Here is a 25376-nt window from a genome sequence, read left to right as displayed (position 1 = left end):
TGCTTACTGGAGCGACACCTTACAGTGCCAAAATCTTTTTCTTTTTCTTAAATTGCTTTTGCTGGTGATTTAGCATTATGCTTTCTTTCTCTAGCTTTCCACTTGCAGGGAGATGAGCCTGTCTGCGTTCAGCTTCACCGCTGCAGATTAAACTTCTCAAATGCTATCAGTTTTGCTTAGCAAGCAGGTGGCGGGTGTGACGATGCTCCCCATAAGACTTTATGGAAATATGCTTATGAATGTATATATGACATAACTAGAATGTTTGTTTGTTTTATGCTACATATGCCATGTAACGTATCTCTGTAAAGGTTATGATCTACTGAATCTGTTAATCCTAGTTGTATGCATGTGTCATTTTTGTATTCAGAGTTATGAATATTGGCTATGTACTGGCTTGAATTTTAAGTAGCCTTTGTAAAGCATTTGTTCAGCTTCTTGAGAAAAGAGTGTGCAAATTAAATACCCAGTCAAGAAGTACTTCAGGGACAATGGATCTTGGAATGCTCCAATCCACATAAGAAGTCTACCTGAGGATGTTCAAGGTAGCATGTGACCCATGGCTGCTACCTGTAAAAAACTGAGTCATGCATGGACATGTGACTCGCCCATGTGATTCCGAAACTCCATCTTGGAGCTGGACTTTACATAGGAGAGAGGAGGGGGTTTCCACCCAGAAGAGAGTCTATTTAAGCCCATGGGAGACCCCTCCATTTTGTCTTCAGCTGGCTACGGAGATATCCTTGGAGGTGGAGAGGCTATCTGAAAGGAACAAAGGACAGTAACTACAGGGGGTGTGAGTGATTGCTGGTCCCAGACTAGAAGGAGACTAATCTGTAAAAGAAAGCTTACTGGAATTCCTCCTCTAAGGGTGAGGTTTTTACCTGTATTTAGTTTTATTACTGTACTAGACTTAGACTTGTGTGTTTTATTTTATTTTGCTTGGTAATTCATTTTCTGTCTGTAACTACTTGGAACCACTTGAATCCTACTTTCTGTATTTAATAAAATCACTTTTTACTTATTAACCTAGAGTATGTATTAATACCTGGGGGCGCAAACAGCTGTGCATATCTCTCTATCAGTGTTATAGAGGATGAACAATTTATGAGTTTATCCTGTATAAGCTTTATACAGGATAAAATGCATTTATTTAGGTTTAGACCCCATTGGAAGTTGAGCATCTAAGTGTCAAAGACAGGAACACTTCCTAAGTTGCTTTCAGTTAGTCTGAAGCTTTGGGGCATGTGGCTCAGACCCTGGGTCTGTGTTGGAGCAGACTGGCATGTCTGGCTCAGCAAGACAGGGTACTGGAGTCCCAAGCTGTCAGGGAAAGCAGGGGAAGTAGCAGTCTTGGCATATTTGGTGGCCAAAGGGGTTTCTGTGATCTCACCCGTCACAGCGGGTGCCTGTAATACACTTCATGTTGCAAAGGTTAATGATGGAATGCTTTGTATGCAGATGACAGAAGGAGAAAAACTGAAGATGAGGAATTGGCCATTGATGGACACATCTGTGTTCTGACTGAAAACACAGACTATTCTAAAGCATGAGAAAACAAAGTAGCATGGGAATCCGTCCATTTATTCAGCGGGTGTAAGTGGTCTTCCAAATTAACCACCAAAATCTGTAAGGAATGTCTTGGATCCATCTCCATAGCTAATGCCTAATATCATTGGTGTTCTGCAACTCACTGAATTGGTGTTTTCCCTCATGCTTTGTCTATCTTCCGGATAGCTCTTACATGACCCAGTGGTTAGGCTATTAGCCTGGGACTCAACGGGACCAGGATTCAGTTGCTTGCTTCACCACAGACTTCCTGTGTGATCTTGGGCAAGTCACTTGGTGTCTCTGTGCCTCAGTTCCAGGTCTGTAAAGTGGGGTAATAGTACCTTCCAAGGGAGCTGAGCAGATAAATACACTAGGAAGACTCAGATGCTCAGATACTATGGTAATCAGGGCCTCAATAAATAGAAAATGTGGCATGTTACTGTCCAGACCGGAGGAAGGAAGGATTAATGGCTCCTGCTGCTCAACCCCTCCATGTAGTACTGACTCCGCTGCATGCGTGCATGGCGGGGGTGGGGGAGGCTGTGGAGTATTAACTGCTCTTTATGACATTATCATTGGGGTAGAGCACATTTCTGAATGGAAATGGACTTGGGGTGAAAGCTCTTGAGCGGGGTAGGGCAAACTGGCCACAACTTATCGCTTCTCCCTCTTTCCCACTCCCACCCCCCTAAATTGGTAGAACTTGTGGGGGGAAAAACCCTGAGTGGCTTCTCAGCTCCTCTGGAGCTTTACATGTAGGGTTAGCATGTCAGCATTTATTGCAGGGAGCATGAATCTCTTTACCGGCTGCTTGATGCTGACCTTGTGAATTACACCTCACATGGGCTCACATGGCCCTATTGCCCAATAGGCCCATGATAGATTGTGGATGTAGCAATTTTAAGGGCACTCTTTTAAAGAGGAGAGTTGGGGGAAATGTCGTGAGGGGAAGTTGGGCCAGCAGAGGGATCTAGAGGAGCAGGTGACTGGCTAGCATGTATTGAACAGATGCAGTGTGTTGTCTGGCCTAGGGGACGAGTGTGAGTATAGTGTAAATGCTTGGATAGCAGTGTGCACAGGAGTGGAGTACTGGAAGGAGAGAGAGGCGCTAGAGGAGCTGTAGAACTGGCCAAGGAAAGTGCCATGTTAAAAAAGAAAAGGTGATCACATGGTAGGAGAGTTGCAGCTCTTTGATATCTGGAGTGTTCCTGACATGACCACAAAAATAGAGAAGGGAGTACCTCGTTCTCAGGGCTTAGAGTACTTGTTTGCATTCAAGAAGAGCAACATGTGGGATGCCAGCAGATCCCAATCAAAATAAGAACTGTAAGTGAGCAAGCTTTGCTAGATGAGAACATAGACACAGCCTCTGCTTTATAATGTCTGAAGGAAGCTTGCTGGCATGTACAGCACTTTTGAAAGAAGATGAGCTAGTGAGAAACTTGACTGTAAAGGTAGCGTTAATAACCGTACTGATTTGCCCTAATGCTGTTTGACTGTTAAAGCTGAACTTTCAAGACATGAGTAAGTGTCTTCTTAATGCCTACTACTCCTATTGATTTGAGAATATTCTCAGCAAAGGGAAAATGAATAAACATTGGAGCAGTGCAGGGTGAAGCAGTAGCTGTTAATGAGGAAAAAAGAGCTAAGTACATTTCAAGCTCCATCATTTTGAGAGGCGTGTTCTATAAGAATAATAGCCATGAATAGAAATGAAGAAACATGGATGGAACAGCTTCAGAGTACATAATAAAATGCTGCAGGTAACAGCAGTGAGTGAGTACAATCTCTCGCAAATCCTAGTACCTTAAAAGGGATGCTTAACCCCCTATATAGAAACAACAGAATTGAAGCACAAATATACATTGTGCTTAACCCTGGCTGTGTTGAAAACCCCATGTGGCTGTTATGGAGTGTTCAGGGTTATGGGTGGTACATACGAAAACTCAGTTCAAATCAGGTCCATATTCAGGACACTCCTTCCCCAAAGTCAGGGTTGTCTGTATAACTTACAAGCAGTAGGCTAGCAACTTCTGCTCCAGTTTCCTTCTGATAGTTGGCTCTCACTGAGGATAAAAGCCTGCTATTTCTTTATGGTTAAAGGAGTTACTCTTTCAGCTCAAGTGGTAGGGACTTGGACTTTTAATGCTGAAGACCTTGGATTCTGTGTGTTAGATAGAATTACTAGTTAACAGGCATTTTAGAATTTAAAGGGATCATTTGGATATGTTCAGGTTGAGTAATGTGTGTGACTTGAGATGCAGTGGTTGCATTCATCCAGCCCTATATAGCAAAGTGTGATAGGAGCTACATCAAGGGGTCATTCATAATGTACTGCCTTCTTTCCTTTGGTCTGTCAAAACAGCCTCTTAATAGGTATAACACTAAAAATGATTTTGTAGAACCATCAGATTGGTAACTTGTAATCTACCATTTGCCTTGATACTAGTAGCTAATCCAACAACAACCCTTTCTTGTCCAGCCTCCAAAAATTGATTTATCATCCTTTAATTCTGCCTTGTAATTAAATTTCTGCCATAAGCTGGTTCTGCTAATTCAGTTATACCTCCCTTTTCATTGACAATAGATTTAATGGTTCATGCTAAATATACAGACTAACTTCATAGAATCTCAGGGTTGGAAGGGACCCCTGAAGGTCATCTAGTCCAACCCCCTGCTCGAAGCAGGACCAATTCCCAGTTAAATCATCCCAGCCAGGGCTTTGTCAAGCCTGACCTTAAAAACCTCTAAGGAAGGAGATTCTACCACCTCCCTAGGTAACGCATTCCAGTGTTTCACCACCCTCTTAATGAAAAAGTTTTTCCTAATATCCAATCTAAACCTCCCCCACTACAACTTGAGACCATTACTCCTCGTTCTGTCATCTGCTACCATTGAGAACAGTCTAGAGCCATCCTCTTTGGAACCCCCTTTCAGGTAGTTGAAAGCAGTTATCAAATCCCCCCTCATTCTTCTCTTCTGCAGGCTAAACAATCCCAGCTCCCTCAGCCTCTCCTCATAAGTCATGTGTTCCAGACCCCTAATCGTTTTTGTTGCCCTTCACTGGACTCTCTCCAATTTATCCACATCCTTCTTGTAGTGTGGGGCCCAAAACTGGACACAGTACTCCAGATGAGGCCTCACCAATGTCAAATAGAGGGGAAGGATCACATCCCTCGATCTGCTCGCTATGCCCCTACTTATACATCCCAAAATGCCATTGGCCTTCTTGGCAACAAGGGCACACTGCTGACTCATATCCAGCTTCTCGTCCACTGTCACCCCTAGGTCCTTTTCCGCAGAACTGCTGCCTAGCCATTCGGTCCCTAGTCTGTAGCTGTGCATTAGGTTCTTCCGTCCTAAGTGCAGGACCCTGCACTTACCCTTATTGAACCTCATCAGATTTCTTTTGGCCCAATCCTCCAATTTGTCTAGGTCCTTCTGTATCCTATCCCTCCCCTCCAGCGTATCTACCACTCCTCCCAGTTTAGTATCATCCGCAAATTTGCTGAGAGTGCAATCCACACCATCCTCCAGATCATTTATGAAGATATTGAACAAAACCGGCCCCAGGACCGACCCTTGGGGCACTCCACTTGATACTGGCTGCCAACTAGACATGGAGCCATTGATCACTACCCGTTGAGCCCAACAATCTAGCCAGCTTTCTACCCACCTTATAGTGCATTCATCCAGCCCATACTTCCTTAACTTGCTGACAAGAATACTGTGGGAGACCGTGTCAAAAGCTTTGCTAAAGTCAAGAAACAATACATCCACTGCTTTCCCTTCATCCACAGAACCAGTAATCTCATCATAAAAGGCGATTAGATTAGTCAGGCATGACCTTCCCTTGGTGAATCCATGCCGGCTGTTCCTGATCACTTTCCTCTCATGCAAGTGCTTCAGGATTGATTCTTTGAGGACCTGCTCCATGATTTTTCCAGAGACTGAGGTGAGGCTGACTGGCCTGTAGTTCCCAGGATCCTCCTTCTTCCCTTTTTTAAAGATTGGCACTACATTAGCCTTTTTCCAGTCATCCGGGACTTCCCCGGTTCGCCACGAGTTTTCAAAGATAATGGCCAATGGCTCTGCAATCACAGCCGCCAATTCCTTTAGCACTCTCGGATGCAACTCGTCCGGCCCCATGGACTTGTGCACGTCCAGCTTTTCTAAATAGTCCCTAACCACCTCTATCTCCACAGAGGGCTGGCCATCTCTTCCCCATTTTGTGATGCCCAGCGCAGCAGTCTAGGAGCTGACCTTGTTAGTGAAAACAGAGGCAAAAAAAGCATTTAGTACATTAGCTTTTTCCACATCCTCTGTCACTAGGTTGCCTCCCTCATTCAGTAAGGGGCCCACACTTTCCTTGGCTTTCTTCTTGTTGCCAACATACCTGAAGAAACCCTTCTTTGTTACTCTTAACATCTCTGGCTAGCTGCAGCTCCAGGTGCGATTTGGCCCTCCTGATATCATTCCTACATGCCCGAGCAATATTTTTATACTCTCCCTAGTCATATGTCCAACCTTCCACTTCTTGTAAGCTTCTTTTTTATGTTTAAGATCCGCTAGGATTTCACCATTAAGCCAAGCTGGTCGCCTGCCATATTTACTATTCTTTCAACTCATTGGGATGGTTTGTCCCTGTAACCTCTACAGGGATTCCTTGAAATACAGCCAGCTCTCCTGGACTCCTTTCCCCTTCAAGTTAGTCCCCCAGGGGATCCTGGCCGTCCGTTCCCTGAGGGAGTCGGGCTAAACTAGGCTTTTTAGGATTGGAATCAGGACTTCTGATTTTAGGAAACAATATCCAGTACTTCTCCTGAAGACCCTTTTAAAATGAAGAAGAAATACACACGCACCCCATATATTTAAATGATTGTGTGTATTCTAATCCAGAAGGTAGACATAGCTTTTAATTCAAAGTTGCTAATTAAGTGGTCAAATACAGTATTCTGTAACTTACGCTATTACAGTAAGTGGGGGAGGAAGGATAGTTCTATGGCAAAAGCACATGACTAAGAGTCAGATGAGCTGTTTTGGTTTCCTCCTCTACCACTGACTTTGGGTCTTTGGGAAGGTAATTTAAGGCCTGATTTAACTCCCACTTGAAGTCATTCTATTGAGTTTAGTGGGGGCTTTATTTGATTTATAAACTCACCTGGCCCTCTGACTGAAAAATGGAAATAAATACTTGCTGCCACAGGGGTGGTGAGGCTAAATTAATTATCTGAGGGTTTTATTCTGCCACCCCTCATTGTAGTATCTGAGCACCTTCTATGTAAAATCTATAGTAATAGCAAAGTTCCTAGTGGACTTCCTGGAATCTTTTAATACTACTTTTTCTGGGTAAAAAAACTCTGTATTAATGTTTGTAAAGAGCTTTAGGATCCTTGCCTGGCAGGCTCTGCAGAGATACAAACTAATAGTAGTCTCTGTTCTGTTGAAGTAAGATAACGGATTGTAAGAGAAGCCATTTCTAACCTTCTTTTATAATGTCATTAATGGCTCCAGAAAACGAAACTGGTGTCTGTGTAGTTTGGTTGCCTTTCTTTTACTCCTAGATCTGGACAAATAATATTTGGAGGTTCAAGACCGATGCTTGCATGTTGGGATTTTTCTTTGAGCTAAAATTGACTCGTTCTTTCTGAAGAACGTATAACAGCATCAAGCAGGGAGGATGGTACAAGTGGACTTCGAAGGCCAGTAGAATTGATTTTTCATGCACAATAAGAGAAATTTACATACTGATCAATTCCCTAGCAGTTTTCTGTATTTCAGGACAAATAGAACGTACGTTTAGGTTGTAAAATTTAATAGATGTATGCCGGGGTGAGGAACCTTTTTTTCCGTCGGGGCCACTGACCCACAGAAAACATCAGTTGTGGGCCAGACAGCCCTGCAGAGGGGCGGCAGCTCAGGGTTTCCCCTAGGCTACAGGGTGGGACCATAAATGAGCGGGTCAGTGCGTGAGGGGGCTCTAGGCTGGGGCCAAGGGGTTTGGAGTGAGGGAGCAGGCTCAGGGCTAGGGCAGGGGCTTGGGCTGTGGGAGGAGGTGCGGGGTGTGGGCTCTGGGAGGGAGGTTGGGCGCGGAAGGGAGTTCCGACCTCTGTGGGGTCTGGAAGGGAGTTAGGATGTGGGAGGGGTTTGGACCTGAGGCAGGGGGTTTGGGGTTCAGGCTCCGGCTGGGCGGCGCTTACCTCAGGTGGCTCCTGGTCGGTGGCGCAGCGGGGCTAAGACAGGCTACCTGCCTGCCAGGGCTCTGCGCTGCTCCCAGAAGCAGCCTCCATGTCCCACCCCTAGGCGGAGAGACTGGGGGCTCTGCTTGGTGCGCACTGCCTATGCCTGCAGGCACCGCCCCTACAGTTCCCATTGGCCACGGTTCCTGGCCAGTGGGAGCTGCAGAGCCGACACTGGGGGCGGGGGTAGCACGCAAAGCTTCCCTGATGGCCTCTCTGCCCAGGGACCGCAGGCACATGCTAATTGCTTCTGGGAGCTGCGCTGAGCTGACCAAACTTTAACCGCCTGGCAACCCCAGCTTTCCCCCGCAGCAGGGTGAGCTGGCGCTCATGGCTCCAGTCCCGCGGGGGGTGTGCCGAGGCTAAGGGTTTCTGGCCCGTGGTGCTGAGACTTGTTGCAGGCCTGCTGAAATGAAGCAGCGGGACAAATCCGGCCCGCGGGCTGTAGGTTCCCCCACCCCCACTGTATGCATTTGGAATGACTACTGAATAACACTCACAGAATTTTCACACTAAGGGCTAGATATTGATCTCTGTTACATGTGTGCAGCCCTGTTGACCCAAGAGATTTGCACAGGGGGGCCAAAAACAAGATTTGTCCCAAAGACTGAGACTTAGGGGAAAACTCTAGGTCAAGTATGTATGTCTTATGCTTTTTCTTTCAGGCAAGTGAATGCATCTAAATTGCTCTGAAGAGATTCAAGATAAGAGGTAAGGGTGATTTTCTCCCCCTTTTCTGCCCCATTCAAAGCACCTAGTGATCTGAAAGAACAGAAAATGTAAGCCTCAAAACTTGGCTTGCAGCAAGTATTAATCCTCTGCATTGAGCAAAATTTGGGGTGACACTTAGACAGGATGCCATTAATTGTTGACCTGAAGAACAAGTCTGGTCTTTTTACATCAATGTTACAAACTTTTATCTTCACACCAGAATGAATTTCCTGAGAATTCAGTAATTAAGTTTTATCTTTTTAAGCTAATATATCTCCAGTGGGGGAAATTTGTACAAATTAGATTTTATTCAGATCTAATAGTCTATGCTGCCCCATGAGGCCAAAGTCCTCCTTTCCATTTCAAAGGACGACTTCCTTGAGAACATAACTAACCTATTTAAATTGAATAGAATGGAATTTTAAAGTTTGGAGTAACTCACTCTTGCCTCTGACTAATGTGACTTGTGTCTTCATAGTATACTCATGTATGCCGTACATCTCTGTGTAGTTAAAATTAGGTAAACGAAACATTAAAATAGTCAGCAAATGTGAAAAGGTAAGGTTCCTACAGAAATGTTAATGTGGCCACATTATGCACATGCAGAGCCAGCTCTTAAACTGATGTGAATCAGTTTAGCTACCAGTTGTGGATCTGGTCAGTAGTATTCTCTGTTACTGTTTCTGAATAAATGTGTAGTTGTTGCTACTGCATTTCGTCTTTCAATGCTAAGTTTTTCCCAATAAGGTTAACACAATTATATCATTACACATTAATTGCTCAGGAAGTTTATCCTTGCGTTTCATTTCCCCAGTGCACAGGATACAAGCTATTAAAGTGATCGTGTGTTCAGATAGATTAAAACACTTGGGAAATTCAACCTTAGTTAATTACTGGACTACCTCCCCTTCTGTAAAATAAATATATATTTTTATTTTACAGAAGATCCCAGTGTATTTCACGAGTGTCCACGCACAGCACAACTGAAATGCAGCAACCTCTTTTGCACAGCATGCTGCACAATATTCTGTGTGTCCATGTTGGATGGGATGAATTTCTGCCAAGAACCTGTACTCTTACTAAAGAGCCATTACATTTGTCCATGCAGAACAGACAGGACATCAATTAAGTTCTTTCACAAAGACCTCCACACATAATGCATGACACCCTAATTTTCTACATAGGACAAAAGATTGAGTCAAGCCTGCTAGGATTTGAACTTGTGGCTTAAGTCTAAGTAGACATCTCCGATGGCTAACACCTTTACGGATATGTGTGTAGTTAAAGCAGCAAACCCCTCTTCTCCCAACTCCCCGATGTGGGCACAGTTATGTCAATATAGAAGTGCTTATACCAATATAGCTTATTCTGGTTCAGGAAATGTAGTACCAGTATAAAGCACTTTTTATACTGTGTGCATCCTAGGGCTTTTACTGCACTAACTATATCAGCAAAAAGTCACACCTCTCACTGACATAATTACACTGGTACAGCTTTCAGTGTAGACCAGCCCATGGGCTCCGAAGTCACTGAGGTGCTTTAGAAAATGTTAATTTTTCCTGTCTTTTATATAGGATTTTCACAAGCTACAGGATTTTGGAAAAACATGGCAGGTGAAATATATTGTAACCCCCTGAAAGTTTGTGGGGCACTCAGAGGCATATGTAGTACCTGAAATTACTTTATTCGATTTGGAAAAAAAGTTCAAATTTTGTGTTGGTGGTTTCGTAGAGGAATAGTAACTCTCCACATTGCACACTTCAATGTATATGTTGTATAGCCTAAACAGTAATATATTAAGATGTATGTTTGAATAGGAAAAACATTATGGTCCCAATTCAGGGAAGTACTTAGTCATGTGCTTATGTGCTTTCCAGATTGGGTGCTATGGTATAGGCCCTGATTGAACAATCTACTTAACCATATGCCTGACTTTAAGCAAATGAGTAGTCCCACTGGGACTCTTTATGCACTTAAAGTTAGTCATGTGGTTAAAATGTGTGCTGAATTGGGGCCTACGTGAGCAGAACAGCTCAATTAACATTGGTATAGGAACCTTTCCTTCTGTATTTCTTGACTTCTATTGTGCAGTGTTAATAGTCTTGCATTTATACAGCTTTGTATTAGAATTTTACTGATGAGCTCTACCTTTGTGTATTTTTTTCAGAATAGAATAAAATTCATCTGCATTCTGCTATCTGTAACCTTACAGTTTGGTTTGACATACCAGTAAATCTCCAGTTAATAAGTACTGAATTAATGCATTCCAAATGATGCATTTGTGATCTTGCACATTGAAGTTTTTTAATCCCTGCTTTAAACTCTTTCCAATTTCAATTTTGTTTTGGCGAATAGATTTCGGAATAAAACTGGCAGTTTTAGAATTGTAATTTAATTGGCATTTATGGGGTGAACAATCTGTCATTACATTATGCTGCACGTGCTCTTATAGGGTTTTCACAAGATTTAATTGTGTTGTGCAAGAAGCTTAATGATTACATGATACACCTCCAGAAATGTATTTGTGATGCTCGAAACATGACACACTGAATGTTTTAAAATTGGGCCCTTCTGGTTTAATTTATTGTTTTTAGAATCTATTTTTCCATGTGACTTGATGTTTCACAGAGGCACGATATCAGGTATAAACAGGAATGCAATGAGACTCCGTGATGTGCCTTGTCTGTATTTACTCTGTGTGTGTGTGTGTGTGTGTGTGTGTGTGTAAGTAAGTAAGATATGATGGCTTATTTTGGTGTAATAATGTTTGCATGTCATTCATGCAAATGTCTCACAATGCACAGACATTGCAATGGTCGCTAGATATGATGGGGATCTGGGGCGGGGGTTAATAGACTAGGAGATGCATAGGGTACTGGTAACCACCAGTGTGGGGAACCAACAGCTGCTGTTGGTAGTGTTGATGAGGGGAGTATCAAGCTGGTGTTTTTTGTTTTGTTTAGGATTGGTGAGCTGCATAGCTGGTCAGAAGCAGCAGCAGAGGGTCAACCTCCAACAGAGTAGATTGGGTTGGGGTCTGAGAGGAGGCAGCAAGTGAAGGTATTGGGAGAATGAGATCAGATATAGTATAGATTGAGGGGCATAGGAGCCACGAAGGGTTTTGAAATCCAGGAGACAGAATTTGGGAGGTTTCTTTGGATGAGGTTTGGGGAAAGCAGTCTTGTGTATTCTTGGTGGTGAGCATATTTGCAGCATTAGTCTGAATAGACTGGGGACTTGGTGAGAGTGATTCTCAGAGGTGATAGAGGAGGGAATTGCTATAATCTGCATGAATGAGTGGCTGAGAGAGGGTAGGTGCGCGAGGCAGTGGTGTGTGTACACCGTTGTGGAGCTGGTAATGGCCAGATCTAGTACTGTGAGATCTGAAGGACAAAACACTGCAAACATCACCGAAAGCAAATTTTTCTTCTGGCAGGTAAATGGGCTGCTTGGCTTAACCAGTCTTTTTCCAGTTCCAGAGTGTATGGAGAAAGATCTCTGGTTCAGCACTGAAACCTACAACCAGAACTAGCAAGTTCTTGAATTCAGAATGATAGAACTAGAAGTCAAAAAGCGCTTGCAGAATCCAGAGCAAGAGAGATTTATCCTGGCAATAAACTGACTTTCCTAAACACTTTAATCAAAAACTGAGCTGTCCTTATCTTAAAGGGATAGTAAAGATGCCCCTATATCTGGAAAATTGTACCAAATGGAAGAGTGTATGAGGTATTAGGTTGACTTCTTACCCATGAAATATCACAGGACTGACAGTGATAGTAATGGAAATAAAACTCTTTATCTACAGCCCAGGAAGGTAGGTTACAGTGACCAGGTACCCTGGTTGTACTGGAATTATCTCGAATTGCAATCAGTGCTCCTGAGTCTGGGTTTTTGGGGAAGTTGTGTGGAAGTTTTTTGCACCCCAGCACCCAGTTTAATTAAAAACTGCCCATTGCCCATACAACTACTCCTACTGGATAGCCCCTCCTAGATTAAGTCTTTTTACCCATCTTCTCCTGGCCGACAGTACAACTTGTTCCCCCTCTCCGCACAGCTCTATTCTTTCTCTCCCTCTGCTCACTGGCACACTGTAGCTATATATTCCTCTAGTGTAATGGAATCCGAAAGGAGGAGGCAGCAGAAAAGCAAATAATTTGGACTCTGATAAAGCATAAATTGGCGGAAGAGGTGGGACCTGTAGGAAGGGGAGTGCCATTTAATCTTCCCAGTAGTTGCATGTCCCTGAGTGTTCCTAGACCCTAACATGCCTGTCTAGCAGTCCAAACCCTCCGGAGAGTCTCTGAACTCTCATTCCCTACAAACATCACTCCCTAGCTCAGGATTAAATCCTGGTCACCCTAGGCAATGCAACCTCTGATTCTTCCTATTTTTCCTCCTCCTTGATTTGGGATTGTGGGAAACTTCTGGATATGAGAAGGTAATATCGGTCCTTGCCAATTCAGCCCATGACCTCTGAGTCTGCCAGTAGTTAACATGATCCCTTGTTCACTGAGAACTAGATTAATTTGTGCCTGCTTCTCCTAAAGCCCTAAAAGTTGGTGGACCCAGAGCACCTCTTTTAATGCTACCCACTCATTCCCTATCATGAACAGTTTCCTTCACCTTTACTTTATTCTGTGGTAAGGCTAGAACAAAGATAAGTATTTCTTCTTCTTGCAGATTTCCCCCCACTTTGGAGTTCCCATTGTGAAACTCAGTTGGCAAACTCCATTCTTCAGTCTTTGCATTTGGGGTGTATCGCTTTCCCTTTGATTTCTCTTAGCTCAGACCCCAGCTCAAGTCAGCCAGAGGACTGGCTTAGGTGTATAAGGCTTTGTCTACAGAATTTGTCACTTAGGGGTAAGAATAAACCGCCCTCTTGAGTGACATAAATTACACCAACATAAACACCATGTGGACAGTGCTGTTGGTGGCGGAGCTTCTCTTGCTGACATAGCTTCTGCTGCTCATAGAGATGGTTTTATTATGCCTATGGGAGAGCTCTCTCTTTTCAGCATAGTGTGTCTTCACCAGATGCACCACTGCACCTGTGCCACTGCAGTGCTATATGTGTAGACATGTCCTAAGGCACCACTGCCTCCTCCATGTGGCAATGCAGCTCATGCTACATTTTGCCTTTCAGCTGATAAAAAGGTAAAGAATATACCACAAATTTTTTTGAAAAGAAAATTCCATTGGCTTTACGTTTTTGGTATTTATCTCTTGCCACCTTTCGGTAGGAACTACAAGAGCTGGATGTCCAACATGGATAAATTAAGTACTGAAAGCCTAGCATAAACAAGTGGCTCACACCACCATTGAAGTGAAGAATATTGTGTAGGAGAGTAATGTGTATAGATAAACCTTAACCATAACAGACCTGGCCATCTGCTATATTACAAAGTAATTAGGCCAATTTAATCTTCTGTTGGGATCATTCCTGTCTTATTTACTAAATGAAGAATGTATTTTTACTCATATTTCTGCTCTTCCTGTATCCAGCTTCTTTCCTTTCCTTTCCTTTCCTTTCCTTTCCTTTCCCATTTCTTCATGTTCATTGTATAATTCAGTTTTGTTAATATTTTCACTATTCAAGCTCTTCTGTATTGTACTTAATATATATCACATTTTTGCATGTTTCCTTAAATAATTCAATAATTTTTTAATTAGGATGGATATGCAACACACCATGCATGCTTCATATTTTTCACTTTAATGAAGGGACTTGCAATATCAACTCCTGGAAACTTCTTGATCTTTTCAATGCTGAAAAAGCTCTACAAATTTGCAGTTTATTCAGGGAGCGTTTTAAGGATAAATGCACTAACTCAGAGACCACCTTGCTTGAAAATGTAATATAGCAATAGTATTGCTGGAAAATGTAATTATGGGCTAATGTTTCAGAACTGAAAGGAGATACTGAGCTTGGCATTCTCTAACAGCAGTGCTTTTCTTCTCCACATACTGAACCTTCTGCACACACCTTCCTCCTTCCAAATTTTGCATGAATATTGGTATAGTATAAGAAACAAAAAGAGAATTGTATCCTACTGCAAGTATCTCATGTTGATTCACTGCTATGCAAATGTTCATCCTTTAATAGTGTGAGATTACAAAGCATTATCATCCTCAGATTGACTCAGGTAGTGCTATTTTTATTTAATCTGTATTAAGGTATCGTTGTGCATCTTTGGTCTTGCAGCATAGAGGTAATACGATTTACTATTTTTATAAAAATCAGTATGGCTGTGTAAATCCTGTCAATACCAAGAACTGAAAAGATTAGTCATGAGCTCGCTCTTTTTCCTTCAGTAGTGAGTAAGTTAATTTTGTTTTCCATAACAACCTCAACCACATTCACCAGTTTTGTAACAATATAGTCACATTTGGCTTGTGGTACAGCATTTTCTCATCACTGTGTGATGGTGCATGGAAACACAGGATGCAGTCTTGCAACACTTAAATGCTCACATATAGCCTCATTGATTTTAATGGAGCTACTCGTGTGCATAAAGATTGCTCACGTGAGGTAAGGGTGGTAGCATCGTGTCCCATACTTGCAATCATATTACCCTTGCAAGGATGATTAGCTAAAACCTCTGGCTGCAATGGTTTCTGTTTGTTTGGGGTTTTTTCCTTTTAAAAATGTGGATGTGTAGAGAAGGAAGGACTATAATGGAATAAGACACATTCAGACTATATTAATACATGGTCGTATTATCCAGTTATTTGGGGAACCACTCCTAGAACTGTATCTAGTAGAGGTTTTATGTATCTGTATGTTTATGGAGTTGCCTGACAAATTCAGACAAACAAGTCTTGACTCTGATTAGTCAAAATATAAAATGAGGTGCATGTTTAAGGAGCAGATCAAATCACAGTGAAGTACTTGGAGTCTTTCCTTTGACTTAAGTGGGTTTGGACCAGGTTCTAAATTTCTTGATGATCACCTCCATAATGTTCTTCACTGTTATCACCGTATAATAGCTTGTATCCTGAGGAAAAATAAATGCATGCCCATGCCCGGTAGCTGAGGTCAGACCTGCTTGGGAAGTACAGTAAGAGCTGTCTACAAATAGTATGTCAGATTGACTTTGATGTCCTGTTCCTATTGCCAGAACTGACCACTGGCTTCCATAATTTCTTGATGTGGTTGAACTGTCACATTAAACAATACAGAACTTTCAAAAGATTTCAAAAGAAAAGAATTGTAGTCATTAATGCAAAGGAAAGGCAACTAAAGAAACCAGTCCCTATGTAAAAGGATAAATGGACACAAATCAGATATTATGACTGGCAGTGTACAAAAACCTGTAGGAGAACACTTCAGTCTCCCTGGACACACAATAGCAGATTTAAAGGTAGCCATCCTGCAGCAAAAAAACTTCAGGGCCAGACCTCAAAGAGAAACTGCTGAGCTTCAGTTCATTTGCAAATTGGACACCATCAGCTCAGGATTAAACAAAGACTCTGAATGGCTAGCCAACTACAAAAGCAGTTTCTCCTCCCTTGATGTTCACAGCTCAACTGCTAGAAGAGGGCCTCATCCTCCCTGATTGAACTAACCTTGTTATCCCTAGCCTGATTCTTGCTTGCATATTTATACCTGCCTCTGGAAATTTCAACTGCATGACTAAGTGGGTATTCACCCACGAAAGCTTATGCTCCAATACGTCTGTTAGTCTATAAGGTGCCACAGGACTCTTTGCCGCTTTTAAAGAAACCTGGACAGGTATGAACTGTGGCTGAAATTTTTAGATTTAGGCAATTTAAAGCTAGTTACCAAAAATAAATAAATATTTTTAAAATAAAAAAAGGAAAGTTGCTTATTTTGAAAATGGGCTCAGTAAAGTCAACAGGGGCTGTTGGGATATTACCTTAACATAAGATTGGCCATAGTGGCTCAGACCAGTGGTCTGTTTGGTCCCATATCCTGTCTTCTGAGATTAGCCAGTGCCGAATGCTTCAGAGGGACCACACTTTGGAAAATCAGGCCACATTTGTTTGAAAGATTTGACTGAACAATTTCCTTGAAAGCCATTAGTACTAGAGCTGGTAGAAAATTTTCCATCTGTGAATGCAGATTCATCTAAATTGAAATGCTCTGTAGTTTCCTGCCACCTTGCCATTTGGTGGCATGTTGGGGAGCCAAAAGCCTGGAAGGCCAGGCTCCCAGTTTCCTAGGTTCCTCTACAGCTCACTTGATGGGGTGCTGTAGAGCAGGGCTTCCGAGCTCTTGCACTTGCGCCTCTTCAGCAGCCTGGTCTCCTAAGGCTTCCAGGGTCTGCAGCTCTGGGTGCAGCCCGCCATGCAGGCGGCCCCTGAATTGAGGACCCGAGGGCTTTCTGGGTTTGTGGCTTCAGGGCAGCCTGCCAGGTGGACTGCCCTGGAGTCCTGGACCCCAGAGCTTTCCCTTTTTGGAGAATTCCTAAATTTGAAGTGGGGGTGTTTTGAAATAGGAATGAAACCAAATTTTGAAATATTAACATCCTCCAAGAAATAGAATTCCCTTTCTCCACTCAACTCTCATCTGAACTGCTGGCCAAAATTTCTAACCTTGGTTGCCTGAATTTAGGCACCTAAAATTTATATTTAGGCACCTAACTTTCAATATACGAATTGGAAAATTTTGTTCACTAGGTTTAATGTCTTTAAATGAACATGATTGGGTCAAATTTGGCCCACAGTTGGGTGTGTGTGTGTTTGTAAATGCAAGAATTTACAAAGCCTCATGCTATTCAAAATGTTTACCTCTTATTACTCCTTTTTGTCTTCTGTTCTTAATCTAAAGTGGGAGTAGAAACCTCAGAATGGAATCTTTTCAACTCTCTCTTTAATAGCCAGGAACTCTAAATGATGATGTCCATTTGGATAAGCTTTGCATTTAGTTTGGTTTCATAGCACGAATTCCACTTTAGACAGTATAAATTATTATAGTCGTAGAGGTTGAAGCACTCCAGAGCCAGAGGTCAGTCTGTGAAATAGAATGGTTCAATTTTCAGCATTTCTTGATGATAAAATCGGTAGATTATGAAGATGCAGTGATATTACTTTCCATAATAGTGTTGAAAAAATAGTGTTCCTTTATAAATCCCTATTTTAATCCCACTCTCTAATAACCACAAGTTTGTTGAGCTAGATGCAGGAATCACTGGATGAAATCTATGGCTTTTGTTATGCAGGAGGCCAAAATAGAAGATCCATAAATTGCCCCTTTGGTTTTAAAATCTATGAATTACTGTGACTTGGAAAGCTTGTTGGATCTGAAAGTTGCCAGACTTGGACTGAAGGCAAAAGGAAATATTTTTGCAAGGTTTTGAAGAAAAATGATCAGTGTTTTTGAAGTAGATTGAAAAATATAATTTACTCCAATCTGAAACTTTGACCCTTATCTAATAATTCTGTGTCATCCTATAGAAAAGTATGGGCTTGTCTACATTACTCTCTGGATAGACGAGCAGCAATCAATCCAGCGGGGGATGACTTATCGCATCTAGTCTAGACATGATAAATCAATGGCCGAGCACTCTACCGTCGACTCCAGCACTCCGCTGAAGTGGGAGGCCCAGGTGGAGTCAACGGGGGAGCGTCAGACACTGCAATAAGTAGATCTAAGTACGTCGACTTCAGCTTTGTTATTCACATAGCTGAAGTTGCGTAACTTAGATCGAGATATACCCCGCCATCTCCTCCCCAGTGTAGACCAGGCCTAAGTCTCGTTTCAACCCCTTTCATGTGTAGAACTTCAGAGTTACTAACATCAGAGTTACAGACTGACTGGTCAATCACAACCTCATTTGGAACTGGAAGTATGCAATCAGGCAGCAGCAGAGACCCAAAAAAAAAGCCAGTACAGTACTATGGTAAATGTAAACTACTAAAAAAAATAAAGGGAATGTTTAAAAAAAAATTTGACAAGGTAATAAAACTGTTTCTGTGCTTTTTTTAAAATAAAGAAAAAGCATTTTTTCTGCATATTGACGTTTCAAAGCTGTATTAAGTCAATGTTCAGTTATAAACTTTTGAAAGAACAACCATAACGTTTCGTTCAATGTTACGAACACTTCAGAGTTATGAACGGCTTCCATTCCCCAGGTGTTTATAACTGAGGTTCTACTGTACTTTCAATAATGTTAAATCTCCTTGAAAACTCATGCACTGATTGATTGTATTTGAAGAAAATGGAGGCTTAATTACAAAGTTAATCATTTTTGTTGATGAGATATAGGTTTTTCCAGCATCCTACTGAAGAACTGGACTCCAGTTGCTTCATCACTTCATAGAATATCAGGGTTGGAAGGGACCTCAGGAGGTCATCTAGTCCAACCCCCTGCTCAAAGCAGGACCAATCCCCAATTTTTGCCTCAGATCCCTAAATGGCCTGCTTTGGGATTGAACTCACAACCCTGGGTTTAGCAGGCCAATGCTCAAACCACTGAGCTATCACTCCCCCCCTTCAGCTCTAGCCATTGGCTTGAATTTTCTGTACTACCTTTCCCCTCCCCTGAAAACTAAGATTCTCATTTACATTCATAGCTGTGTCCAAAGGTCCGCTCTCTTTTTAACAAGAAGCTCATGTGAGCTGAAGACTCACTCCAGCTAGTCAGTGGTCATTCAGGGTTGCTGTGCTTTGACAAAACACACATTTCTTTATACTGAATAAGAAAGTGTGCAGTGTATGTTCCAGTGGAAAACTTAGTCCTTTCTAGTCATTTCCTTGCTCATAAGTACTTGGGTTTTGTAAATGATGTGATAGGTAAATATGTTCTTGTCGCTTAGCAGCTTAAGGCCTGGTCTGTATTTGAAAGTTGTACCACTAGAACTACTGGGCTTATGGGTATGATTGATACAACTATTTCAATAAAATAAGTAAATAAAATAATCAGTACAAGCCCTAGTGTTGATCAGTTATACTGATCTATAAAGGTGCTTTACACCAGTACAGTTGTTTCCCTTTCTGTGAAGGAATAGCTATACTGGTATAAGTACCTTTATACCTGTATAACTGCACTCACGCTAGGGCAGAGTTGTAGTTCTTTAGCTATACCCGTGTAATGAAGTGCAGGGGTGAAAGTAACTTAACGGACTTACCAGTGCGCAGGGTGGCCAGGGTCCTGGGCAAAGTTTGGGGGAGGGGGGCAGCTCTAGGCCTGTGGAAGGGGCGGGGCTGGGACCAGACTCCCCCAGCTAGCTCTTCAGCGCTGCAGGGCCTGTGCCACCCAGGGCTCCAGCTGCAATTTAAAGGAGGCGATTTAAAGGGTCAGGGGCTCCAGCTGCTGCCAGGAGCCCTGGGCCCTTTTAAATCACTGGGTCCTGGGGCAGCTGCCCCTTTTGCCCCCACCATCAGCGGCCCTACCCATACTGACAGATGTGTACCAGCTTTCTTACCGGTACATCGAACCGGACCGGCTTACTTTCACCTCTGTTAAAGTGGTACAATTTTCTAGTATAAACAAGGCCTTAATTGGTTCTTGGAAGTTGTTTTGTTTTGTGGAATATTTAAAACCAGTCTGCCCCCTCCTACTTATGGGTAAAACAGGGAAACCTTAAAAAGGAAAAACAAAATCCTCTAATTATGTATATCCCCATCCCCTTTCTTATGCCTCGCGTTATATAGGATGAAGCAGTAGGATGGAGAGTTGGAAGAGGGTTAGAATAAGAACCCTATGCAGAGTTCCCACTTGGTTGGAACAAGACACAACACTTGTCCCCACCATGATTAAAATATGAACTGTAGCATACATGTTCCCAGCCCCTGTTAAAGGCCTGGCTTGATATAGATGGGTCCTTGAATGACCAGGTGACATACAGGGAATATTATGCATGATTTGCTTATGCAGAAGATAGGCAGGTACAACAATTAAATGTCTGAATAAAGCCTAAGATTTACCCTAAAGACGAGCTAAAATCTGAGAGAAGTGGGTTAATGTTGAAAATGCTAGCAGGCCCTTGAGTATAATGGTACTGCTGGAGGCTTCCATAAAATCAGGGCTTAGTGATGACAGTTATGGTGCATGGTATTGGGAGAATGAGAAACTGCAGTCATTGAACAAAAACGGGCCTTTAAACTAATGACAGCTACCTAAACAGTTTTGCAATAAAATAATTTCCATAGGCTATTATTTTTCAAATTTTACAGGGGTCTATTAGCTTTTTACAAATTGGAAAGTACTCTGTGATTCTGTTGCAGTGCTTTTTACGTTCCTTCTAAAGGTCAAACTACCAATCTCTCTGTATATTTTAAGCCAGAGTTTTTAGTGAGAAAAGAATAAACAGCAACGTTGCCAAATTAGTTCACTGATCATAATCCCACTTTCTTGAAGTGATACCAATACCAAATATTCATGCCTGTACCAAAGTGGATTTCTAACCCGGAACATAATAGCTTCTTTTCTTTTTCCATCCCTACTATCCAATATATTAATAGGGTGCTTCAGTGCAGTGGGCTAAGGGTTTTCTACCACTCTACCCCACAGAAGATGATCCTGAAGTTTGTCAAAAAATGTTTTGTCTTTCCCCTTGAATGTCATAATTTCACTTCCATCCTGCAGCCTGGGAACACAGAGTCCACAATGCAGCATCTGACCTGCCTCTTATCCCACCTGAAGCCATCTTCCCAGGTGGTCAAATATGTATGTCTCTTCTTCCCTAGTGCCCAAGACATTCCCCAGGGGCACAGCCAATCCTTGGGAAATGCCTCAGCCAATTAGTTAAGTGGGCATCTCAAGACAGTCAGCCAAATAGATAATCCTTTCAGGCAATCCAGGGGATTTCTTGGTATCAAGCTGCAGGGTACCTACTCTATTTACATATTCCCACCAAGAGGTGGCATCACCTGTGCTGAGTGATGCTCTGTGAAATGATTTGTAACATGTCCCATCAGAATTGACAATGCACTGAGAGTTGCCTTGTGTCAGGTTCTCTAGTGGGAATTGCGGTGACCATTGTATTTAAGGTTGCAGAAGTCTTTTCATTCTAACAACCCTTTGTCAGCTTTCACCTCTTGCTGACTTTTTCAGGCTCTTCTTGAAAGGGGTGTTTTGGGTGTGTGCTTGCTTAAGGTATTTGTTTGCTTCAAGCATTTTTGATTACGAGGAGAATGGGGGGGAAGGGACAAAATACGCTTTTTTTTTTTTTTGGTGGGGGAGGAAAAATTCTACTTAAGAACTCTACACTGTGAAATACTTTTGCATGTAGAGTGTTGAAATTCATCATGGAAATAGTCATGTCTATCTTGGGTTCTTACGTATCTATCACCACAGTACCTGAGCGCCTCACAATTGTTAATGCAGTTATTGTCACAACATCCCTGTGAGATAGGGAGTGCAAGTATCCCCGTTTCACAGAGGGGTAACCGAGACGGTGAAAAGCTAAAGGTACCTCCCTGCTGCAGTTGGGAGACGTCACTCCCAGCCTGGGCAGGTGTTCACATGCTAGCTGTGCTTGAGCTAGTGCTCTAAAAATAGTGGCGCTGGCAGCTCAGGCTAGCTCCCTACATACACTTGTAGGATCTTGAATGGGGTTGTAGTAGGATAGCTAGCCCAAGCCGCTGCCCATGCCCCTGCAGCCACACTGCCATTGCTAGCACCCTAGCTCAAACACAGCTAGTGCATGGATATCTTCCTATGCTGAGAATTGCGCCTCCAAGCGCCTGTAGACCTATCCTAGGTGATTTACACGAGGTCACATAGGAAGTGTGTGACGGACTAGGGAATTGAATCAGAGTGTCCCAAGTCCTGAAGCACCCTAACCATTGGACTGTCTTTCTTCAAGGAGAAGGGCATGTGAGTGCTCCAGGAAAACCTGCCTTTGGCTTGACCTAGTTGTGAGCCTTACAAAAATACACTTTGCACATATGCAGGGAAGTTGGTATAATTATTGGCAACATTCCACAGGCAGGCTGCATGATGTGTACCTACCTAATCTTAACTGGTTATTGAAAACTTCCAAGGTGGTTCGAAGCATTGCCTCATTTGTTACTCCACTTCTAAGCTTCCCTGGAGAAGATGCTCTCATATGGACTTCCTGAGGTGGATATGGCATTCTGGTGGTGTCTTAATCCATTATTATTGTAGCATGAGATGGGGGGAGCGGGAGCCTGTTGAGTTAGGCACTGACCATACACATAGTGAGAACTTACAATATAAATAGACGATGGCTAGGAGAGAGACTATTTTTAACCCGATTTAACTGATGGGGAACAGACGGGGGGAGAGAGAAAGTGTGACTAACCAAAGATCACACCGCAAGTCTGACTGAGCTGGGAATTGAACCCATGTCTCCTATATCCTGCTACGATGCCTTGACCACAGACCATCATTTCTCTAGCCAGATAGCTCCAGATTTCTTTAAAAAACAAAAAACAAATCTCTAGGAAATGTATATAATCACCACTAAAAGCACAAGAAGGTTTTACCAGGAAGCACTCATGTGAATGTCAAAGCCTGATGGATTAAGTGCCCCGAATTCATCTGAAGCCCTGGTTATCTGAAGGTTTTGATTGTTCCTGGAGATCTCTGGATAATGAGGGTAGTCATGTATTACACTATAGTTCTTTCAGATACCTTTGGCTCACCATTCACTTCCTTACCCTGTTTCTACCAAGAACAGGCCTCTTACAGATAGTCCTCTATTGAAAAAAGCCTCCAGAGAGTGATCACTAACAATGATGTGGTTTAAGCAATATTTTCACATTATTGTGGAGTGTATTTGGGCCTGGAGATGAGAATAGGAAGAAGGTCAAATTTAAATATAACCTGAATGTTTGAACAGATGGTTGACCTTTGTTACACTGAGAATAGTTTAATTTTAGAATTTTGCAGGAGGTTTTAAACTTTTGGTTTCTTGTACTTTGCAATCTGACTGTGAATATGTTGTAGAATTTACTATTTTACCCCATCACTTCATGAAATCATTAGTTAGCTTCACTGGTGCTTTGCACATTCTGCCTAAAATGCAGTATTTCAAAGAGCATGTGTTTGAGATCTTGAAGGACCACCTCTGGTTTCTGGAGGGTCTGTACTTCTAGGTGCTAAATACCTGAAAGCTGAGTAAAAAGGAGGCAAGTGGGGGATTTTTTTTTTGGTCACATATGGAAAAGAGAATTTGTTTCTGACTCACTGCTAGAAGTAGAGCACCTCTGCTGTTTTTAATTAGGCCTTGATCCTGCATTTTCTTGCATTTGTCCAGCCTGCTGCACCCCTGTGGAGCCTTACTGAAGTCCTTGCGCCTCCATGCAAACACAACAGTCTGCCCAGACACAAGGAGTAACAGGATGGGCCTTAATTTATTCATTGTTGTTGACTGCTATAAGTGTTCGTAATACTGTACAGAGAGGATAGAGATGTGGTCCTTGCCCCCAAAAAACTTGCCTTCTAAGGATCTGGTTTTTTAAACCTTACCAGCCCAAATAGGCCTATTGAAGTTGACTACCTTGTGAGTAAGGGTTGCAGGATCAGACCCCAGGTTACATATTGCATGATACAGAAAGATGACATAATAAGATGTACATTTTTAACAGTGAGGGGAGTTAACCATTGGAACAACTTACTTATGGCTGAGGTGGAGTCTCTGTCACTTGGAGTCTTTAAATCAAGGTTGAATACCTTTTTCAAAGATGTTCAGTAGCTCAAAAAAAAGTTATGGGCTTGATGCAGAACATTTTGGCTGAAGTTCTTTGACCTATATTATACAGGAGGTCCGACTAGGATGATCATAATGATAAACCAAAAATTAGAATAAAGAAAAAAATAAATACACACACTCAGCCTTTATTGATTCCTTCAAGTGGCTAGGCTTAACCCTAAAGTCAATTTTTATTAAATATTTGTAGTGCTTTTTTGGTCTGTAGAGCTGCTGAAATGAAATAGAACTGGCCCAGAGTCAAAATTAAGAGGCTTTTATCAAAGCCACACCAAGACAGGCCATCTGCAGGACTTAACTTTTTTTTTTTCCTGTTTATCTTCTGTAAATAAAAACTCGGTGCTTTGAGAATATCTGTTTCCCTTCTCAATGCTAGTGATTTCTTTTTACCATTCTTACCACCTCACTCAAACAGCATTGCCCTTCTTGAACAAACTTTTTTGAAAATATATTTGGTAATTTATTCAGTTAAGCTCCTCCCTCAACATTATCACTCACTGCGCTACACTAATTTGTTTACACAGGAGTATCAGTGCAAGATCAGTTTGGAGAACCATTCAGAATACCACTGCTTTCTGCCTTGTCCCAATTATCGCTCCTCCCTCCCCACTCAGTTTCTCCAGCACCACTTTTCCACCTGCCAAGTCTTCTGGTAGGCCCCCAGGATCTGTTGTCACGGTGCCAGGTAGAAGGTCTAGATTACTTGATGTAAAAATCTGGAGACAAGGAAATGCATGGGATCCTGGTAGATGGTAAAGATTCTCACTCACATGTTCTAGGGCAGTGGTTCTCAACCCCCGGGGCCGCTTGCAGCCCAATCAGCACACAGTTCTGGCCCATGTGACATCGTAGCGTATATATTGTGTGGATGCCGCCCACATAACACATTGAGAGCTACTTATGCAGCCCACAGTGGTAAATAGGTTGAGAACTACTGCTCTAGGGAGACCAGCCAGCCCCCTAAGATACTATTTTAAAAGCCTCTTGTTCCCACCCCGTAGGTAGGTGTAGCAGTTGTCAATATTAGTGCTAACACATCAATATTTTCCCTCTGAAGAAGGCAATTCAGTACTTAGAGCTGGAGGTGCTTGAAACGCATGTTCAAGTTTCCCCGTTTATCCGAAGAGTCCAAGTTTTCTACATTCTTGGCATATTGGAGGCTTTGCAGGGCTTCTTGTTTCTGCAGCAGACTGTTAGCTTCCCCTGAGGAAAAGTGACCCATCCTTCAGCAAC

The 25376-nt window shown here is 42.5% G+C and overlaps 1 protein-coding gene across 3 annotated transcripts in view; it reads left to right on the top strand.

Annotated features, from left to right (window-relative positions):
* Positions 1-25376, top strand: part of HPCAL1 (hippocalcin like 1) — a 105660-nt gene that overhangs the window by 15284 nt on the left and 65000 nt on the right. The window contains exon 2 of one of the 3 annotated variants that reach the window (XM_084623153.1): positions 8456-8501. The exons of the other annotated variants lie outside the window; for them this stretch is intronic. The gene's annotated coding sequence lies outside the window, so the exon portion shown is untranslated. The remainder of the gene's footprint in view (positions 1-8455; positions 8502-25376) is intronic. 3 annotated transcript variants of the gene reach the window in all.

The sequence above is a fragment of the Lepidochelys olivacea genome (genome assembly GCF_965140295.1).
Source record: "Lepidochelys olivacea isolate rLepOli2 genome assembly, chromosome: 3".
Classification (NCBI taxonomy): domain Eukaryota; kingdom Metazoa; phylum Chordata; order Testudines; family Cheloniidae; genus Lepidochelys; species Lepidochelys olivacea.
The sequence above is the reverse complement of the archived record's forward strand: the minus strand, read 5'-3'. Positions and strand labels throughout refer to the sequence as shown.